The sequence below is a fragment of the Malaya genurostris genome, chromosome 2, assembly GCF_030247185.1.
Source record: "Malaya genurostris strain Urasoe2022 chromosome 2, Malgen_1.1, whole genome shotgun sequence".
Lineage (NCBI taxonomy): Eukaryota > Metazoa > Arthropoda > Insecta > Diptera > Culicidae > Malaya > Malaya genurostris.
Window position 1 is genome coordinate 161,387,299 of NC_080571.1, and position 18,448 is coordinate 161,405,746.

At 35.4% G+C, this 18,448-nt stretch overlaps 3 long non-coding RNA genes across 3 annotated transcripts; 2 read left to right on the forward strand and 1 right to left on the reverse strand.

Annotated features, from left to right (window-relative positions):
* Positions 1-41: 41 nt before the first annotated feature.
* Positions 42-700, forward strand: LOC131432386 (uncharacterized). Its single transcript, XR_009229852.1, has 2 exons — positions 42-328; positions 392-700. It is a non-coding gene; the product is annotated as an uncharacterized LOC131432386 (long non-coding RNA).
* Positions 701-7,469: 6,769 nt separating this feature from the next.
* Positions 7,470-8,157, reverse strand: LOC131431759 (uncharacterized). Its single transcript, XR_009229721.1, has 2 exons — positions 7,847-8,157; positions 7,470-7,778 (listed from the first exon to the last, which is right to left on the reverse strand). It is a non-coding gene; the product is annotated as an uncharacterized LOC131431759 (long non-coding RNA).
* Positions 8,158-10,943: 2,786 nt separating this feature from the next.
* Positions 10,944-12,208, forward strand: LOC131430025 (uncharacterized). Its single transcript, XR_009229477.1, has 2 exons — positions 10,944-11,398; positions 11,516-12,208. It is a non-coding gene; the product is annotated as an uncharacterized LOC131430025 (long non-coding RNA).
* The last annotated feature ends 6,240 nt before the right edge of the window (positions 12,209-18,448 follow it).

Below are 18,448 nucleotides of genomic sequence, written 5' to 3' on the forward strand. Positions count from 1 at the left end.
ACGAGTTAATGCGTTAAACTCAAATTTAGAGTATGAGTTACTCAATATCATTGATGATAACTACTCAATTTTTGACGTTTCCATGTATCATTTGAAAATGAGTAACTAGTACTCAAACTTTGAGTAACTTTTTCTAAGCGTGTAGAATGGTTTCAAATGTCAAATTGAATATTTTACGTGACGAAAATGAATGTTATACGAACATCCCCTAAAATGAATAGAGTCATCACATAAGGTTTACGTGAATTGACCAAACGTCAAACAATCTACGTGAATTTCCAGTGTAAAAAACTCGATTTTGAAAATGGCGAGCAGTGGCCCTCGAAGTGTAAGTAGTGTAAATATTTGCGAGTTATTTAATTACAATTTTTTACTCCATCGACCATTCCAGTATGAAAGTTTCCATGTGTTTAACTGGACCGAGTGCCTGCGTGAGTCCGGAAGTTTACCCGCTCCTGCCGAATGCTTCAAACAGGCCGTCGGTGTGAAGCTAGAGACACTGGAACCATGTAATGCGACTTCAACCTGCATCGGTAGTGTTGTGGGAGTTCTTGGATCTTGACTGCGGCTTCGGTTGGATGGCAGTGACAACATAAACGATTTCTGGAGGCTTGTCGATTTGAGATACCACGACGTTATTAGTTGCTTTTTAAGCCATTATAATTGTATGACAATTTTTTGATATAAATGTTTTATATTTCATGGCATTTTTCATTTCATAGATTTATATCAAGATATGGCATCTCCCTTTCGGCTTCAACCAATATATAAAATAGTAATTTTCTGGTATCTAAATATGATACGAACTGATAGATGAATGTGAAATGAACAGTACATTACATTTTACCTATGAAACACGTATCTTTTACTGGATTATGCATAAAACAGCTTTTAAATGCCAGTCCATTAAAACCTACGTGAAATGATGAGTAGAAAATGTAAGTGTTACTACTTTGTAAAATAATTTCTATTCATGTTTCAGTAGAACCAGAAATCAGTAATAATTTTCATCGCTGCTAGCTTTGACGCTTTGTTGAAAACGTAGCACATCCCTACATATGCGAGTTGTTTATAGCGAGAAAAGGAAAAAAGAAAACAGAATTTTAACAAAACTCGCACGAAATCTCGCGAAAGAAAAGCTTTCTAACTGATATTTTTCGCCAAATGCATAGTAAAATCATTTACCTACTATCGTATGTTTTTGATTTTTCGTGAATTGGGTTAGTATTTTAGAAATTTGCAATTTAGGGTGAAATTTTGGCGACAAAGCAAGAGGAAGCAGTGAGTTGTCTTGCTTCGACCTGACCACGGCGAAGCGCTACCTTAATACGGGTTTCAAAAGAGGCTTAAAAGCTTTTTCGTATGAGCAAACTATTAGTATTAGTGACAAGAAGCAGTCTCGGCATAAAATGCCTTTTGCGGAATTAGATCTTTCTGTTCTTACAGACAGATGGAAAGAATTATTGCTCATCGAATATACAATTCTACAGCCATCATGTTTATTTTATTGTCAATATTTAATTTTATTAGTGGATGCAGATAATACAGATTTTTTATTCAGAGTAAGACAAATTTCCTATGAAAAAATCTGGCATCTCTGCTGCAGACAGAGTGGGCGCGAGAAGTTGTTCCGAGCTGGTGACATTAGCACACCTAAAGCGGGAATTATATTAGCATCAAATCATTCAGAACCTACCAGACACTGTCACTGTCACCAGCATGCTGGCAACCAGCAATAGTGTGAACACTACATGTAAGTCAATTTCCCGCGCCAAGTTCGGTTCAACTTACGGCCACCAGACTGTGTCTGCAGGCTAAATAACCAGATCTTTTGCCAGATTAAACCAATATCAGATTAAACATATTTGACTGGATTTTAACACCAGATTTGTACGCTTTTTGCCTTTAGAATTTAAGTGGTGAAACATTATTATTTGCTCTGGAACATAAAGCCCAGTAAAAATTTTCTTGTATATGTTTTTTTATACAAAGTTCCAGAGTTAAGCGGTTTTCCTTCTGCGTTTTTTGTATGCGTGGGATCTTGACACCCTGATATTTCGCATAAAAAAGCCGCATAAAAAATATCACATAAAAAAAGACCTTAGTGTATAAAGGGTGAAACAGTCATTCATAAGCCATTTGTTTACGTAAGTTTCGCCTTTCGTGTTCCATGCCAACAAACAATTGTTAGTAAGGAACTAGGACAGGACCTGACAATTGTTAATCCACTTTTATGCCTCGTTTACACTTCTGCTGGCTGCCAGCATGCCTATTGAACTCAATAATTTTGAAGATGACCCGAAAAATAAAATATCAAATGTCAAGCTACATTGTTACCGACGATACTGACAACACTTTTTCTACCACCCTGCAGTAATCTTGATTTCAACAACTTGTACTTGCTTATGTCAGTTTCAACCAATCACGAGCTGGTCCGAAATTGGTCCTAATGCCCCGTTTACACTTCTGCTGGCTGCCAGCATGCTGGTGTCAGTATACTGCCCTCTTAGGAAAAAAACGTTCAACTGTGGTCCAATGATACAAAGTATTAGACCAACGAAGGACCACCGTTGAACGTTTTTTTCCTAGGAGGGCAGTAGCTTGACATTTGATATTTTATTTTTCGGGTCATCTTCAAAATTAACAATTGTCAGGTCCTGTCCTAGTTCCTTACTAACAATTGTTTGTTGGCATGGAACACGAAAGGCGAAACTTACGTAAACAAATGGCTTATGAATGACTGTTTCACCCTTTATACACTAAGGTCTATTTTTATGTGATCTTTTTTATGCGGCTTTTTTATGCGAAATATCAGGGTGTCAAGATCCCACGCATACAAAAAACGCAGAAGGAAAACCGCTTAACTCTGGAACTTTGCATAAAAAAACATATACAAGGAAATTTTTACTGGGCTTTATGTTCCAGAGCAAATAATAAGGTTTCACCACCTAAATTCTAAAGGCAAAAAGCGTACAAATCTGGTGTTAAAATCCAGTCAAATATGTTTAATCTGATATTGGTTTAATCTGGCAAAAGATCTGGTTATTCAGCCTGCAGACACAGTCTGGTGGCCGTAAGTTGAACCGAACTTGGCGCGGGAAATTGGCTTACATGTAGTGTTCACACTATTGCTGGTTGCCAGCATGCTGGTGACAGTGTACTGCACTCTTAGAAAAAAAACGTTCAACAGTGGTCTTTCTTTGATCTAATAAGTTGGTCCACAGTTGAACGTTTTTTATTAAGAGGGCAGTACACTGGCACCATCATACTGGCAGCAAGCAGAATAGTAAACGGGACAATAGCAAATCAAAGGGAGAGTGAAAGGTGAGCGTATTTCTCGAGTCTGGTAGGTTCTGAATGATTTGATGCTAATATAATTCCCGCTTTAGGTGTGCTAATGTCACCAGCTCGGAACAACTTCTCGCGCCCACTCTGTCTGCAGCAGAGATGCCAGATTTTTTCATAGGAAATTTGTCTTACTCTGAATAAAAAATCTGTATTCCACTAATAAAATTAAATATCGACAATAAAATAAACATGATGGCTGTAGATTTGTAAAAGGTGATTTTTTTGAGGTTAGGATTTTCATGCATTAGTATTTGCTCAGATTTTTTGAGGTTATGATTTTCATGCATTATTATTTGCTCAGTATGCTTTGACATTTCATCATGAATAGACTTACTAACGAGCAACGCTTGCAAATCATTGAATTTTATTACCAAAAAGTTGGCAGAAAATCCGCTTTTTTATCGACAAATTTTGTTCAGCGATGAGGCTCATTTCTGGTTGAATGGCTACGTAAATAAGCAAAATTGCCGCATTTGGAGTGAAGAGCAACCAGAAGCCGTTCAAGAACTGCCCATGCATCCCGAAAAATGCACTGTTTGGTGTGGTTTGTACGCTGGTGGAATCATTGGACCGTATTTTTTCAAAGATGCTGTTGGACGCAACGTTACAGTGAATGGCGATCGCTATCGTTCGATGCTAACAAACTTTTTGTTGCCAAAAATGGAAGAACTGAACTTTGTTGACATGTGGTTTCAACAAGATGGCGCTACATGCCACACAGCTCGCGATTCTATGGCCATTTTGAGGGAAAACTTCGGAGAACAATTCATCTCAAGAAATGGACCGGTAAGTTGGCCACCAAGATCATGCGATTTGACGCCTTTAGACTATTTTCTGTGGGGCTACGTCAAGTCTAAAGTCTACAGAAATAAGCCAGTAACTATTCCAGCTTTGGAAGACAACATTTCCGAAGAAATTCGGGCTATTCCGGCCGAAATGCTCGAAAAAGTTGCCCAAAATTGGACTTTCCGAATGGACCACCTAAGACGCAGCCGCGGTCAACATTTAAATGAAATTATCTTCAAAAAGTAAATGTCATGTACCAATCTAACGTTTAAAATAAAGAACCGATGAGATTTTGCTAATTTTATGCGTTTCATTGTTTAAAAAAGTTCTCAAGCTCTTAAAAAATCACCCTGTATATTCGATGAGTAATAATTCTTTCCATCTGTCTGTAAGAACAGAAAGGTCAAATTCCGCATTTTATGCCGAGACTGCTTCTTGTCACTAATACTAATAGTTTGCTCATACGAAAAAGCTTTTAAGCCTCTTTTGAAATCCGTATTTATGTAGCGCTTCGCCGTGGTCAGGTCGAAGCAAGACAACTCACTGCTTCCTCTTGCTTTGTCGCCGAAATTTCACCCTAAATTGCAAATTTCTAAAATACTAACCCAATTTACAAAAATCAAAAACATACGATTGTAGGTGAATGATTTTACTATGCATTTGGCGAAAAATATTAGTTAGAAAGCTTTTCTTTCGCGAGATTTCGTGCCAGTTTTGTTAAATTTGGTTTTCTTTTTTGCTTTTCTCGCTATAAACAACTCGCATATGTAGGGATGTGCTACGTTTTCAACAAAGCGTCAAAGCTAGTAGCGATGAACATTATTACTGATTTCTGGTTCTACTGAAACATGAATAGAAATTATTTTACAAAGTAGTAACACTTACATTTTCTACTCATCATTTCACGTAGGTTTTAATGGACTGGCATTTAAAAGCTGTTTTATACATAATCCAGTAAAAGATACGTGTTTTATAGGTAAAATGTAATGTACTGTTCATTTCACATTCATCTATCAGTTCGTATCAAATTTAGATACCAGAAAATTACTATTTTATATATTGGTTGAAGTCGAAAGGGAGATGCCAGATCTTGATATAAATCTATGAAATGAAAAATGCCATGAAATATAAAACATTTATATCAAAAAATTGTCATACAATTATAATGGCTTAAAAAGCAACTAATAACGTCGTGGTATCTCAAATCGACAAGCCTCCAGAAATCGTTTATGTTGTCACTGCCAACCAACCGAAGCCGCAGTCAAGATCCAAGAACTCCCACAACACTACCGATGCAGGTTGAAGTCGCATTACATGGTTCCAGTGTCTCTAGCTTCACACCGACGGCCTGTTTGAAGCATTCGGCAGGAGCGGGTAAACTTCCGGACTCACGCAGGCACTCGGTCCAGTTAAACACATGGAAACTTTCATATGGATGGATGGATGTCGATGGAGTAAAAAATTGTAATTAAATAACTCGCAAATATTTACACTACTTACACTTCAAGGGCCACTGCTCGCCATTTTCAAATTACGTAAACAAATGGCTTATGAATGACTGTTTCACCCTTTATACACTAAGGTCTTTTTTTATGTGATCTTTTTTATGCGGCTTTTTTATGCGATTTTTTTTATGCGAAATATCAGGGTGTCAAGATCCCACGCATACAAAAAACGCAGAAGGAAAACCGCTTAACTCTGGAACTTTGCATAAAAAAAACATATACAAGGAAATTTTTACTGGGCTTTATGTTCCAGAGCAAATAATAAGGTTTCACCACTTAAATTCTAAAGGCAAAAAGCGTACAAATCTGGTGTTAAAATCCAGTCAAATATGTTTAATCTGATATTGGTTTAATCTGGCAAAAGATCTGGTTATTTAGCCTGCAGACACAGTCTGGTGGCCGTAAGTTGAACCGAACTTGGCGCGGGAAATTGACTTACATGTAGTGTTCACACTATTGCTGGTTGCCAGCATGCTGGTAACAGTGTACTGCACTCTTAGAAAAAAAAAAAACGTTCAACAGTGGTCTTTCTTTGATCTAATAAGTTGGTCCACAGTTGAACGTTTTTTATTAAGAGGGCAGTACACTGGCACCATCATACTGGCAGCAAGCAGAAGAGTAAACGGGGCAATAGCAAATCAAAGGGAGAGTGAAAGGTGAGCGAATTTCTCGAGTCTGGTAGGTTCTGAATGATTTGATGCTAATATAATTCCCGCTTTAGGTGTGCTAATGTCACCAGCTCGGAACAACTTCTCGCGCCCACTCTGTCTGCAGCAGAGATGCCAGATTTTTTCATAGGAAATTTGTCTTACTCTGAATAAAAAATCTGTATTCCACTAATAAAATTAAATATCGACAATAAAATAAACATAATAATATAATATAATTCCCCTTTAGGTGTGCTAATGTCACCAGCTCGGAACAACTTCTCGCGCCCACTCTGTCTGCAGCAGAGATGCCAGATTTTTTCATAGGAAATTTGTCTTACTCTGAATAAAAAATCTGTATTCCACGAATAAAATTAAATATCGACAATAAAATAAACATGATGGCTGTAGAATTGTATATTCGATGAGCAATAATTCTTTCCATCTGTCTGTAAGAACATTAAGATCAAATTCCGCAAAAGGCATTTTATGCCGAGACTGCTTCTTGTCACTAATACTAATAGTTTGCTCATACGAAAAAGCTTTTAAGCCTCTTTGGAAATCCGTTTTAAGGTAGCGCTTCGCCGTGGTCAGGTCGAAGCAAGACAACTCACTGCTTCCTCTTGCTTTGTCGCCGAAATTTCACCCTAAATTGCAAATTTCTAAAATACTAACCCAATTCACGAAAAATCAAAAACATACGATTGTAGGTAAATGATTTTACTATGCATTTGGCGAAAAATATCAGTTAGAAAGTATTTCTTTCGCGAGATTTCGTTCGAGTTTTGTTAAAATTCTGTTTTCTTTTTTCCTTTTCTCGCTATAAACAACTCGCATATGTAGGGATGTGCTACGTTTTCAACAAAGCGTCAAAGCTAGTAGCGATGAAAATTATTACTGATTTCTGGTTCTTTTGAAACATGAATAGAAATTATTTTACAAAGTAGTAACACTTACATTTTCTACTCATCATTTCACGTAGGTTTTAATGGACTTTAAAAGCTGTTTTATACATAATCCAGTAAAAGATACGTGTTTCATAGGTAAAATGTAACATCTATCACATTCATCTATCAGTTCGTATCAAATTTAGATACCAGAAAATTACTATTTTATATATTGGTTGATGTCGAAAGGGAGATGCCAGATCTTGATATAAATCTATGAAATGAAAAATGCCATGAAATATAAAACATTTATATCAAAAAATTGTCATAAAATTATAATGGCTTAAAAAGCAACTAATAACGTCGTGGTATCTCAAATCGACAAGCCTCCAGAAATCGTTTATGTTGTCACTGCCATCCAACCGAAGCCGCAGTCAAGATCCAAGAACTCCCACAACACTACCGATGCAGGTTGAAGTCGCATTACATGGTTCCAGTGTCTCTAGCTTCATACCGACGGCCTGTTTGAAGCATTCGGCAGGAGCGGGTAAACTTCCGGACTCACGCAGGCACTCGGTCCAGTTGAACACATGGAAACTTTCATACTGGAATGGTCCGGTCGATGGAGTAAAAAATTGTAATTAAATAATTCGCAAATATTTACACTAGTTACACTTCGAGGGCCACTGCTCGCCATTTTCAAAATCGAGTTTTTTACACTGGAAATTCACGTAGATTGTTTGACGTTTGGTCAATTCACGTAAACCTTATGTGATGACTCTATTCATTTTAGGGGATGTTCGTATAACATTCATTTTCGTCACGTAAAATATGCAATTTGACATTTGGAACCATTCTACACGCTTAGAAAAAGTTACTCAAAGTTTGAGTACTAGTTACTCATTTTCAAATGATACATGGAAACGTCAAAAATTGAGTAGTTATCATCAATGATATTGAGTAACTCCTACTCTAAATTTGAGTTTAACGCAATAACTCGTTTTTTTTGTTACTATTCCCAAGATCAGTCTAAAAGTTGTAATAACCATTTGTAACAACAGGTTGTATATTTTGTTAGTGAGATCGCGTATTTCGAGGGTGAGTCGCTCAACACAAACGGTGTTGTGTCTGCAAAAACCGGAATGATAAACTCCGTGTTGTGCTTTAGAATGAAACCGAATATGCTGAAATGTCATTTCTGAGGAATAAGTGTATTTCTGAGGAATAAGTGTATGTAATTTTAATGTGAAATAAAATTTCATTCAAAATTTGAGTGATAGTTACTCTATTTTTGGTTCATGTACAAATAAAGTATTACTCAGTAAATAAGTAGATTTTACCCAAATATCGTTTCCAGTGGAAGAACTCAAATTTGAGTAACTTCGGAGTTACTCTAAATTAGAGTTGTTCCACTTTTTCTGTAGATGAGTGAGATCTTACTCATTTTTGAGTAACTATTTTTAAGCGTGTTTTTATTTGAGTGTATGATTTTTCAAATGGAGTTGCCCGTATTCATAAGAAATTGTAGAAAAGGTGAAGTAATTAGAAATTTTCCTACCGATTTGACAGCTCTTGCTGAAAGTATCATCTCTTAACAAGCAGCGCCTCTACATTTCAGTTTTGCGACAATATGTCAATTCCTGAAACCCAGACAAACCCAGATAAATGTTTGAGTATTGGTAGGTTTTTGAAAAAATATCCTGGCAACTCTGTTTACACGCAGAGTTATACACTCAAAAAAAAATCACCTTAATTCTACTTGAAAACATACATGAATCTCATCCACCCAACTTTTCACATAAATTCTATGGGGTAGATAAATGAATTGTATCGGATTGTTCATATATCATGCATCTTTTTCGATAGGTAAATAATATATCACTTGTCCGTTGAATACAACGTGATTTTCATATGTTTTAACAGAACTTCACGTAATAGTTACATGACTTAAACATCTTTATTGAGCATAGGAAAATCACATAATAATTACATGAAATGGTACATGATTGTATAGTATATAAAACTCAGTTAAAACTAACATTAAAAAGGCATTTATTTGCAGAATGCATTTCTAACGGATCGCTTGTTATTTTACATCTATTTACATATTAATGGTTACATCATCAACCTTAACGAATAGTAACTCAATGAAATTAAACTTATACTTAACTCTAAGTATAAACTCATTATCTACATTTAAAACTATTGTTGGTCGTCGATTAAAATAATCAATACCAGTAATAATGAACCTGATGTTTCAAACGCGACATAGTGCTCATTTTGACCAATGACTACCCATAATTGCAAAATCAAGTGAAATATTTAATCTAACGATAAAATCTCTGATTTCATAGAGTACAGCTTGATCCGATAAAAAAAAATATGACAAACTGTCCTATTTTGTAGTTAATTCCTTTGTAAACAATAGAGTCGACGGTACCGACAGAAGTTTTTCTATTTATGATTTCTGAAAATATAAATCAATTAATCAAAAATTCTTACTTCAAACTTGAATTATTTATATACATTTTGTTTTCTCCCGGAAATTATAAGATCGAAAATATTTTCGTATGCTGTTGGTTCTAAATACTTCCGGAGATTAAGAGCTCGAACAAGCCAATATCGCATTCTACTAAAACTAAACGCAAAATTGTATATACACTAGTTTTGAAACTGTAGAAGCAAAGTCCGGGCATTACATTCGTTTCGTGGAATTTGGCCTTTCTGTTTCAACAGAGTTCGCAGCCGATTCTTATTGTACATAATCATTGCATGGCTAGTACTATGGATCCTACTGACACTAAGAATCCTTCCAGGTCAGGGCTGTTTTGAAACTTTACTTACCTTTAAAAACTTCCAATAACGAATGCATTATGTTCAAGCCTGCCACTAACATGTCAGCCATTTTGAGATTTGAAATTTTCATAGAGCAAATTCACTTAAACTTCGATCATGGGACTCTCCATTTGAAGATTATGTGAAAATCACATAGCTTGTACTTGGTTTCCAGATGTCCAGATGAAGCTCTGCATTTACGTGAGTAATCCCATAAAACTAATGTGATTTATTTTTTGAGTGTACTATTAATGGAAAAATCTGTTTCTTCAGCTGGTTTTCAAAGAAGGGCGAAACTAATATAGATCGCCCTTCCTTACCTAAGACAGCACCAGACAACTGGCTTCTTTTTCCAGAAAAATATTTCTTCTTATTCCGGTTTCTCCCTGCTGTAAATAAAAAAAGCCTCGCGATCACTGTTGCCAGTAGAGATAATTGTTCATTCTGAAAACTTTCTCCCCTTATAACATGTAATTATTTATCATTTGAAAACACTTAGACAAATGTTATATCGGTCAAAAATATAGCTCTGGATTCATTTTGATCAGATGTTTGTTTTGAAGAAAACGTTTAGTTGAAACAGCTTAATAAAATTTTTCTAAAACCCTCAATTTTGAATAATTAATTTTTGCAGCTTTATTAACTAAAGTATTCAACATATTCTATTTGAGAAAAATAATAACATACAGAAGTATCCAAAGATTGGGTGCTATTCTCAACCAACATAATCAATATTCTCGTCCATATCACACTTCGTGATTTCAGGCTTTCTCTTTGTATCATCCAGTGATTGTTAAATGTACTCGTATACTTTCCGCATTGACAGAATTTAAAAAAAAATTGAACTTAAATCCTTTTGAAATCAATAATTTTGAAGATGACCCGAAAAATAAAATATCAAGCAACATTGTTACCGACGATACTGACAACACTTTTTCTACCACCCTGCAGTAATCTTGATTTCAACAACTTGTACTTGCTTATGTCAGTTTCAACCAATCACGAGCTGGTCCGAAATTGGTCCTAATGCCCCGTTTACACTTCTGCTGGCTGCCAGCATGCTGGTGTCAGTGTACTGCCCTCTTAGGAAAAAAACGTTCAACTGTGGTCCAATCGACGACACGACCAGGCACTCCGAAGAAAAATCTGAACAAAAAGTGTTCGTGAGTGATTTACCGCCAGTTACCATAAATATAGCGACCCCTCGATAATCATGAAAATAATCTTCTTGAGCAACACTGTTTAAGTTGCTATGAACTAGTTACCAAGGAGCGCCAAAATAAATAAACAAATCATTTGAGAAAGTTGTCAAACTTTTATATAAAATTAAATTTTGTTTCAACGTTCTTTTTGGATTTCGCCAACCACAATAGTACAATAACCAAATCTGGTACTAGAAGTAGTGTTGCGACAGAAAGGCGTCATCCTATATCATTCACAGCTACCCATTAGCTTTATCTGCAGTGTAGTCATCTAACTCATCCATGATGATGGTCTTTCTTTTTAGAAATATCCAGTCGAGTTTCCGAAACAAATCACTTTTGCTTAACATACTGTCAACCAACCCGGAAGTTAGTACCAGTCTTCACGAAATGAAAATGAGACTTCATTGTTGAATTGTATCCGACACTCTTTACATTCGACTACTTCAACAAGTTCCAGCAGCCTTACGGTAGACCGTAGTTACAGTCTGTTTTCTGTTTGAGACACAAATAATCAAATTTTTTGAAGGAGACCTGTTTGCACTGGAGGCTTTCGATGTGCACTTCAAAACCTATAATTTCGATCAGATCTAATATACTGAGAAATTTGATTCCCGTGCTGTTCAAGTGCCTTTCATATTCATCGAAGTATACACGCACTTTGCGGAGACCTCAAATCACTGAGAGTAGAAGTAGAGTAGTTTCCAAAATATAACAGGGCATTGTTTCACAACATATATGCTTATTAGCGGAGAGGGTTGAACGATTTGGAATAAGGGGCGAATTGAAATGGTTTTACTTTAGAAAGTCATTAGAAAATAACAAATATGCTTTCAATACTAAATTCTGATAATCGGACTAATAAAAAGTTTCGCAATGACGGATTGAATGACTGCAAAACTTAACATCATTGAAAAACTCATTTACATAGCAGATAGTCATTATAGATCTAAGTATGGTTACGTTGAACTATTTAATAAACATCCACGAATATTAAATTGTCTGAAAGTCATTTTTAATATGTTCGAGCACCAGCAAGCCTTAACGAAGACCTCTATCCGATTAAACTAAATGACAATACCACTCGAGGCAGTTTGTTTTGTTTACATTTCCCAAGTCTCCAATATGCAGTAACCAAGGTTATGGTAACTGTTATTTAAAATCAATAATCTATCAACTTGTGTTGCCAGTTTCAATAGTTTTTCAGGCGATTTCGTTTTGACATTACCAGTTACTGAGGGGTAGTTAAATTTGCGATACAGTTTCGATAGACGAGTGGCAGGTCGTGTCGTCGGTCCAATGATCCAAAGTATTAGACCAACGAAGGACAACCGTTGAACGTTTTTTTTTCCTAGGAGGGCAGTACACTGACACCAGCATGCTGGCAGCCAGCAGAAGTGTAAACGAGGCATAAAAGAGGATTAACAATTGTCAGGTCCTGTCCTAGTTCCTTACTAACTATTGTTTGTTGGCATGGAACACGAAAGGCGAAACTTACATAAAAAACATATACAAGGAAATTTTTACTGGACTTTATGTTCCAGAGCAAATAATAAGGTTTCACCACTTAAATTCTAAAGGCAAAAAGCGTACAAATCTGGTGTTAAAATCCAGTCAAATATGTATAATCTGATATTGGTTTAATCTGGCAAAAGATCTGGTTATTTAGCCTGCAGACACAGTCTGGTGGCCGTAAGTTGAACCGAACTTGGTGCGGGAAATTGACTTACATGTAGTGTTCACACTATTGCTGGTTGCCAGCATGCTGGTGACAGTGTACTGCACTCTTAGAAAAAAAAAGTTCAACAGTGGTCTTTCTTTGGTCTAATATGTTGGTCCACAGTTGAACGTTTTTTATTAAGGTAGCGCTTCGCCGTGGTCACGGGAGTTCGCTGCCTATCTCGGAGTTTCACGCACTTTACCAAATTTTGTGAGAAAACGGGGAAGAAAACGGAAATTCCAAGAACATACGATTCTAGATAATTAATTTTTCTATCGATTCGTATATAAATTGTGCCTGATAAACATTTTTATCGAAAGATTTCGTGCGAGTTATAAAAATAAATGAGTTTTTCCTTATTCTTTCGCACGCACACAATTTCAACGCATGCATTGGGCTGTGCAAAATGCTACTTGCGGTAGACGCTAACAACATTTCTTTTGTTTTCGTTGTCCGTTCTCTCTGCGTAAACGTTGAATATAGATGAGTAGAAAATGTAAGTGAGTGTTACTAATTTGTAAAATAATTTCTATTCATGTTTCAGTAGAACCAGAAATCAGTAAAGATTTTCATCGCTACTAGCTTTGACGCTTTGTTGAAAACGTAGCACATCCCTACATATGCGAGTTGTTTATAGCGAGAAAAGGAAAAAAGAAAACCAAATTTTAACATAACTCGCACGAAATCTCGCGAAAGAAAAGCTTTCTAACTGATATTTTTCGCCAAATGCATAGTAAAATCATTTACCTACAATCGTATGTTTTTGATTTTTCGTGAATCGGGTTAGTATTTTAGAAATTTGCAATTTAGGGTGAAATTTCGGCGACAAAGCAAGAGGAAGCAGTGAGTTGTCTTGTTTCGACCTGACCACGGCGAAGCGCTACCTTAAGAGGGCAGTACACTGGCACCATCATACTGGCAGCAAGCAGAAGAGTAAACGGGGCAATAGCAAATCAAAGGGAGAGTGAAAGGTGAGCGAATTTCTCGAGTCTGGTAGGTTCTGAATGATTTGATGCTAATATAATTCCCGCTTTAGGTGTGCTAATGTCACCAGCTCGGAACAACTTCTCGCGCCAACTCTGTCTGCAGCAGAGATGCCAGATTTTTTCATAGGAAATTTGTCTTACTCTGAATAAAAAATCTGTATTATCTGCATCCACTAATAAAATTAAATATCGACAATAAAATAAACATGATGGCTGTAGAATTGTATATTCGATGAGCAATAATTCTTTCCATCTGTCTGTAAGAACAGAAAGATCAAATTCCGCATTTTATGCCGAGACTGCTTCTTGTCACTAATACTAATAGTTTGTTCATACGAAAAAGCTTTTAAGCCTCTTTTGAAATCCGTATTAAGGTAACGCTTCGCCATGGTCAGATCGAAGCAAGACAACTCACTGCTTCCTCTTGCTTTGTCGCTGAAATTTCACCCTAAATTGCAAATTTCTAAAATACTAACCCAATTCACGAAAAATCAAAAACATAGTAAATGATTTTACTATGCATTTGGCGAAAAATATCAGTTAGAAAGCTTTTCTTTCGCGAGATTTCGTGCGAGTTTTGTTAAAATTTGGTTTTCTTTTTTCCTTTTCTCGCTATAAACAACTCGCTTATGTAGGGATGTGCTACGTTTTCAACAAAGCGTCAAAGCTAGTAGCGATGAAAATCATTACTGATTTCTGGTTCTACTGAAACATGAATAGAAATTATTTTACAAAGTAGTAACACTTACATTTTCTACTCATCATTTCACGTAGGTTTTAATGGACTGGCATTTAAAAGCTGTTTTATACATAATCCAGTAAAATATACGTGTTTCATAGGTAAAATGTAATGTACTGTTCATTTCACTATCATCTATCAGTTCGTATCAAATTTAGATACCAGAAAATTACTATTTTATATATTGGTTGAAGTCGAAAGGGAGATGCCAGATCTTGATATAAATCTATGAAATGAAAAATGCCATGAAATATAAAACATTTATATCAAAAAATTGTTATACAATTATAATGGCTTAAAAAGCAACTAATAACGTCGTGGTATCTCAAATCGACAAGCCTCCAGAAATCGTTTATGTTGTCACTGCCATCCAACCGAAGCCGCAGTCAAGATCCAAGAACTCCCACAACACTACCGATGCAGGTTGAAGTCGCATTACATGGTTCCAGTGTCTCTAGCTTCACACCGACGGCCTGTTTGAAGCATTCGGCAGGAGCGGGTAAACTTCCGGACTCACGCAGGCACTCGGTCCAGTTAAACACATGGAAACTTTCATACTGGAATGGTCGATGGAGTAAAAAATTGTAATTAAATAACTCGCAAATATTTACACTACTTACACTTCGAGGGCCACTGCTCGCCATTTTCAAAATCGAGTTTTTTACACTGGAAATTCACGTAGATTGTTTGACGTTTGGTCAATTCACGTAAACCTTATGTGATGACTCTATTTATTTTAGGGGATGTTCGTATAACATTCATTTTCGTCACGTAAAATATTCAATTTGACATTTGAAACCATTCTACACGCTTAGAAAAAGTTACTCAAAGTTTGAGTACTAGTTACTCATATTCAAATGATACATGGAAACGTCAAAAATTGAGTAGTTATCATCAATGATATTGAGTAACTCCTACTCTAAATTTGAGTTTAACGCATTAACTCGTTTTTTTTTGTTACTATTCGCAAGATCAGTCTAAAAGTTGTAATAACCATTTGTAACAACAGGTTGTATATTTTGTTAGTGAGATCGCGTATTTCGAGGGTGAGTCGCTCAACACAAACGGTGTTGTGTCTGCAATAACCGGAATGATAAACTCCGTGTTGTGCTTTAGAATGAAACCGAATATGCTCAAATGTCATTTCTGAGGAATAAGTGTATGATTGGTGCCTGAGCATAACTGACATGTATGTTAATTTGCGATTGACACACTACTCCAAGCAACCACCACTTGATATAGTATTGAGTTCAATTACTTAATATTTACACTATTACTTACAATACACTTAGAAAAGGATCAATTTTTTTGCAAATTTGGTATATGTGAAATAAAATTTCACTCAAAATTTGAGTAATAGTTACTCTATTTTTGGTACATGTACAAATAAAGTATTACTCAGTAAATGAGTAGATTTTACCCAAATATCGTTTCCAGTGGAAGAACTCAAATTTGAGTAACTTCGGAGTTACTCTAAATTAGAGTTGTTCCACTTTTTCTGTAGATGAGTGAGATCTTACTCATTTTTGAGTAACTATTTTTAAGCGTGTTTTTATTTGAGTGTATGATTTTTCAAATGAAGTTGCCCGTATTCATAAGAAATTGAAGAAAAGGTGAAGTAATTAGAAATTTTCCTACCGATTTGACAGCTCTTGCTGAAAGTATCATCTCTTAACAAGCAGCGCCTCTACATTTCAGTTTTGCGACAATATGTCAATTCCTGAAACCCAGACAAACCCAGATAAATGTTTGAGTATTGGTAGGTTTTTGAAAAAATATCCTGGCAACTCTGTTTACACGCAGAGTTATACACTCAAAAAAGAAATCACGTTAATTCTACTTGAAAACATACATGAATCTCATCCACCCAACTTTTCACATAAATTCTATGGGGTAGATAAATGAATTGTATCTGATTGTTCATATATCATGCATCTTATTCAATAGGTAAATAATATATCACTTGTCCGTTGAATACAACGTGATTTTCATATGTTTTAACAGAACTTCACGTAATAGTTACATGACTTAAACATCTTTATTAAGCATAGGAAAATCACATAATAATTACATGAAATGGTACATGATTGTATAGTATATAAAACTCAGTTAAAACTAACATTAAAAAGGCATTTATTTGCAGAATGCATTTCTAACGGATCGCTTGTTATTTTACATCTATTTACATATTAATGGTTACATCATCGACCTTAACGAATAGTAACTCAATGAAATTAAACTTATACTTAGCTCTAAGTATAAAATTATTATCTACATTTAAAACTATTGTTGGTCGTCGATTAAAATAATCAATACCAGTAATAATGAACCTGATGTTTCAATCGCGACATAGTGCTCATTTTGACCAATGACTACCCATAATTGCAATATCAAGTGAAATATTTCATCTAACGATAAAATCTCTGATTTCATAGAGTACAGCTTGATCCAATAAAAAAATTATGACAAACTGTCCTATTTTGTAGTTAATTCCTTTGTAAACAATAGAGTCGGCGGTACCGACAGAAGTTTTTCTATTTATGATTTCTGAAAATATAAATCAATTAATCAAAAATTCTTACTTCAAACTTGAATTACATTTTGTTTTCTCCCGGAAATTATAAGATCGAAAATATTTTCGTATGCTGTTGGTTCTAAATACTTCCGGAGATCAAGAGCTCGAACAAGCAAATATCGCATTCTACTAAAACTAAGCGCAAAATTGTATATTGAGTACTACACTAGTTTTGAAACTGTAGAAGCAAAGTCCGGGCATTACATTCGTTTCGTGGAATTTGGCTTTTCTGTTTCAACAGACTTCGCAGCCGATTCTTATTGTACATATTCATTGCATGGCTAGTACTATGGATCCTACTGACACTAAGAATCCTTCCAGATCAGGGCTGTTTTGAAACTTTACTTACCTTTAAAAACTTCCAATAACGAATGCATTATGTTCAAGCCTGCCACCAACATGTCAGCCATTTTGAGATTTGAAATTTTCTTAGAGCAAATTCACTTAAACTTCGATCATGGGACTCTCCATTTGAAGATTATGTGAAAATCACATAGCTTGTACTTGGTTTCCAGATGTTATTCATAGACATCACGTAGAATATCAAATAAAAATGAAGCACTGCATTTACGTGAGTAATCCCATAAAACTAGTGTAATTTATTTTTTGAATGTACTATTAATGGAAAAATCTGTTTCTGACTTCAGCTGGTTTTCAAAGAAGGGCGAAACTAATATAGATCGCCCTTCCTTACCTAGGACAGGGCCAGAAAACTGGCTTCTTTTTCCAGAAAAATATTTCTCTTCTTATTTCGGTTTCTCCCTGCTGTAAATAATAAAAGCCTCGCGATCACTGTTGCCAGTAGAGATAATTGTTCATTCTGAAAACTTTCTCCCCTTATAACATGTAATTATTTATCATTTGAAAACACTTAGACAAATGTTATATCGGTCAAAAATATAGCTCTGGATTCATTTTGATCAGATGTTTGTTTTGAACAAAACGTTTAGTTGAAACAGCTTAATAATATTTTTCTAAAACACTCAATTTTGAATAATTGATTTTTGCAGCTTTATTAACTAAAGTATTCAACATATTCTATTTGAGAAAAATAATAACATACAGAAGTATCCAAAGATTGGGTGCTATTCTCAACCAACATAATCAATATTCTCGTCCATATCACACTTCGTGATTTCAGGCTTTCTCTTTGTATCATCCAGTGATTGTTAAATGTACTCGTATACTTTCCGCATTGACAGAATTTAAAAACAAATT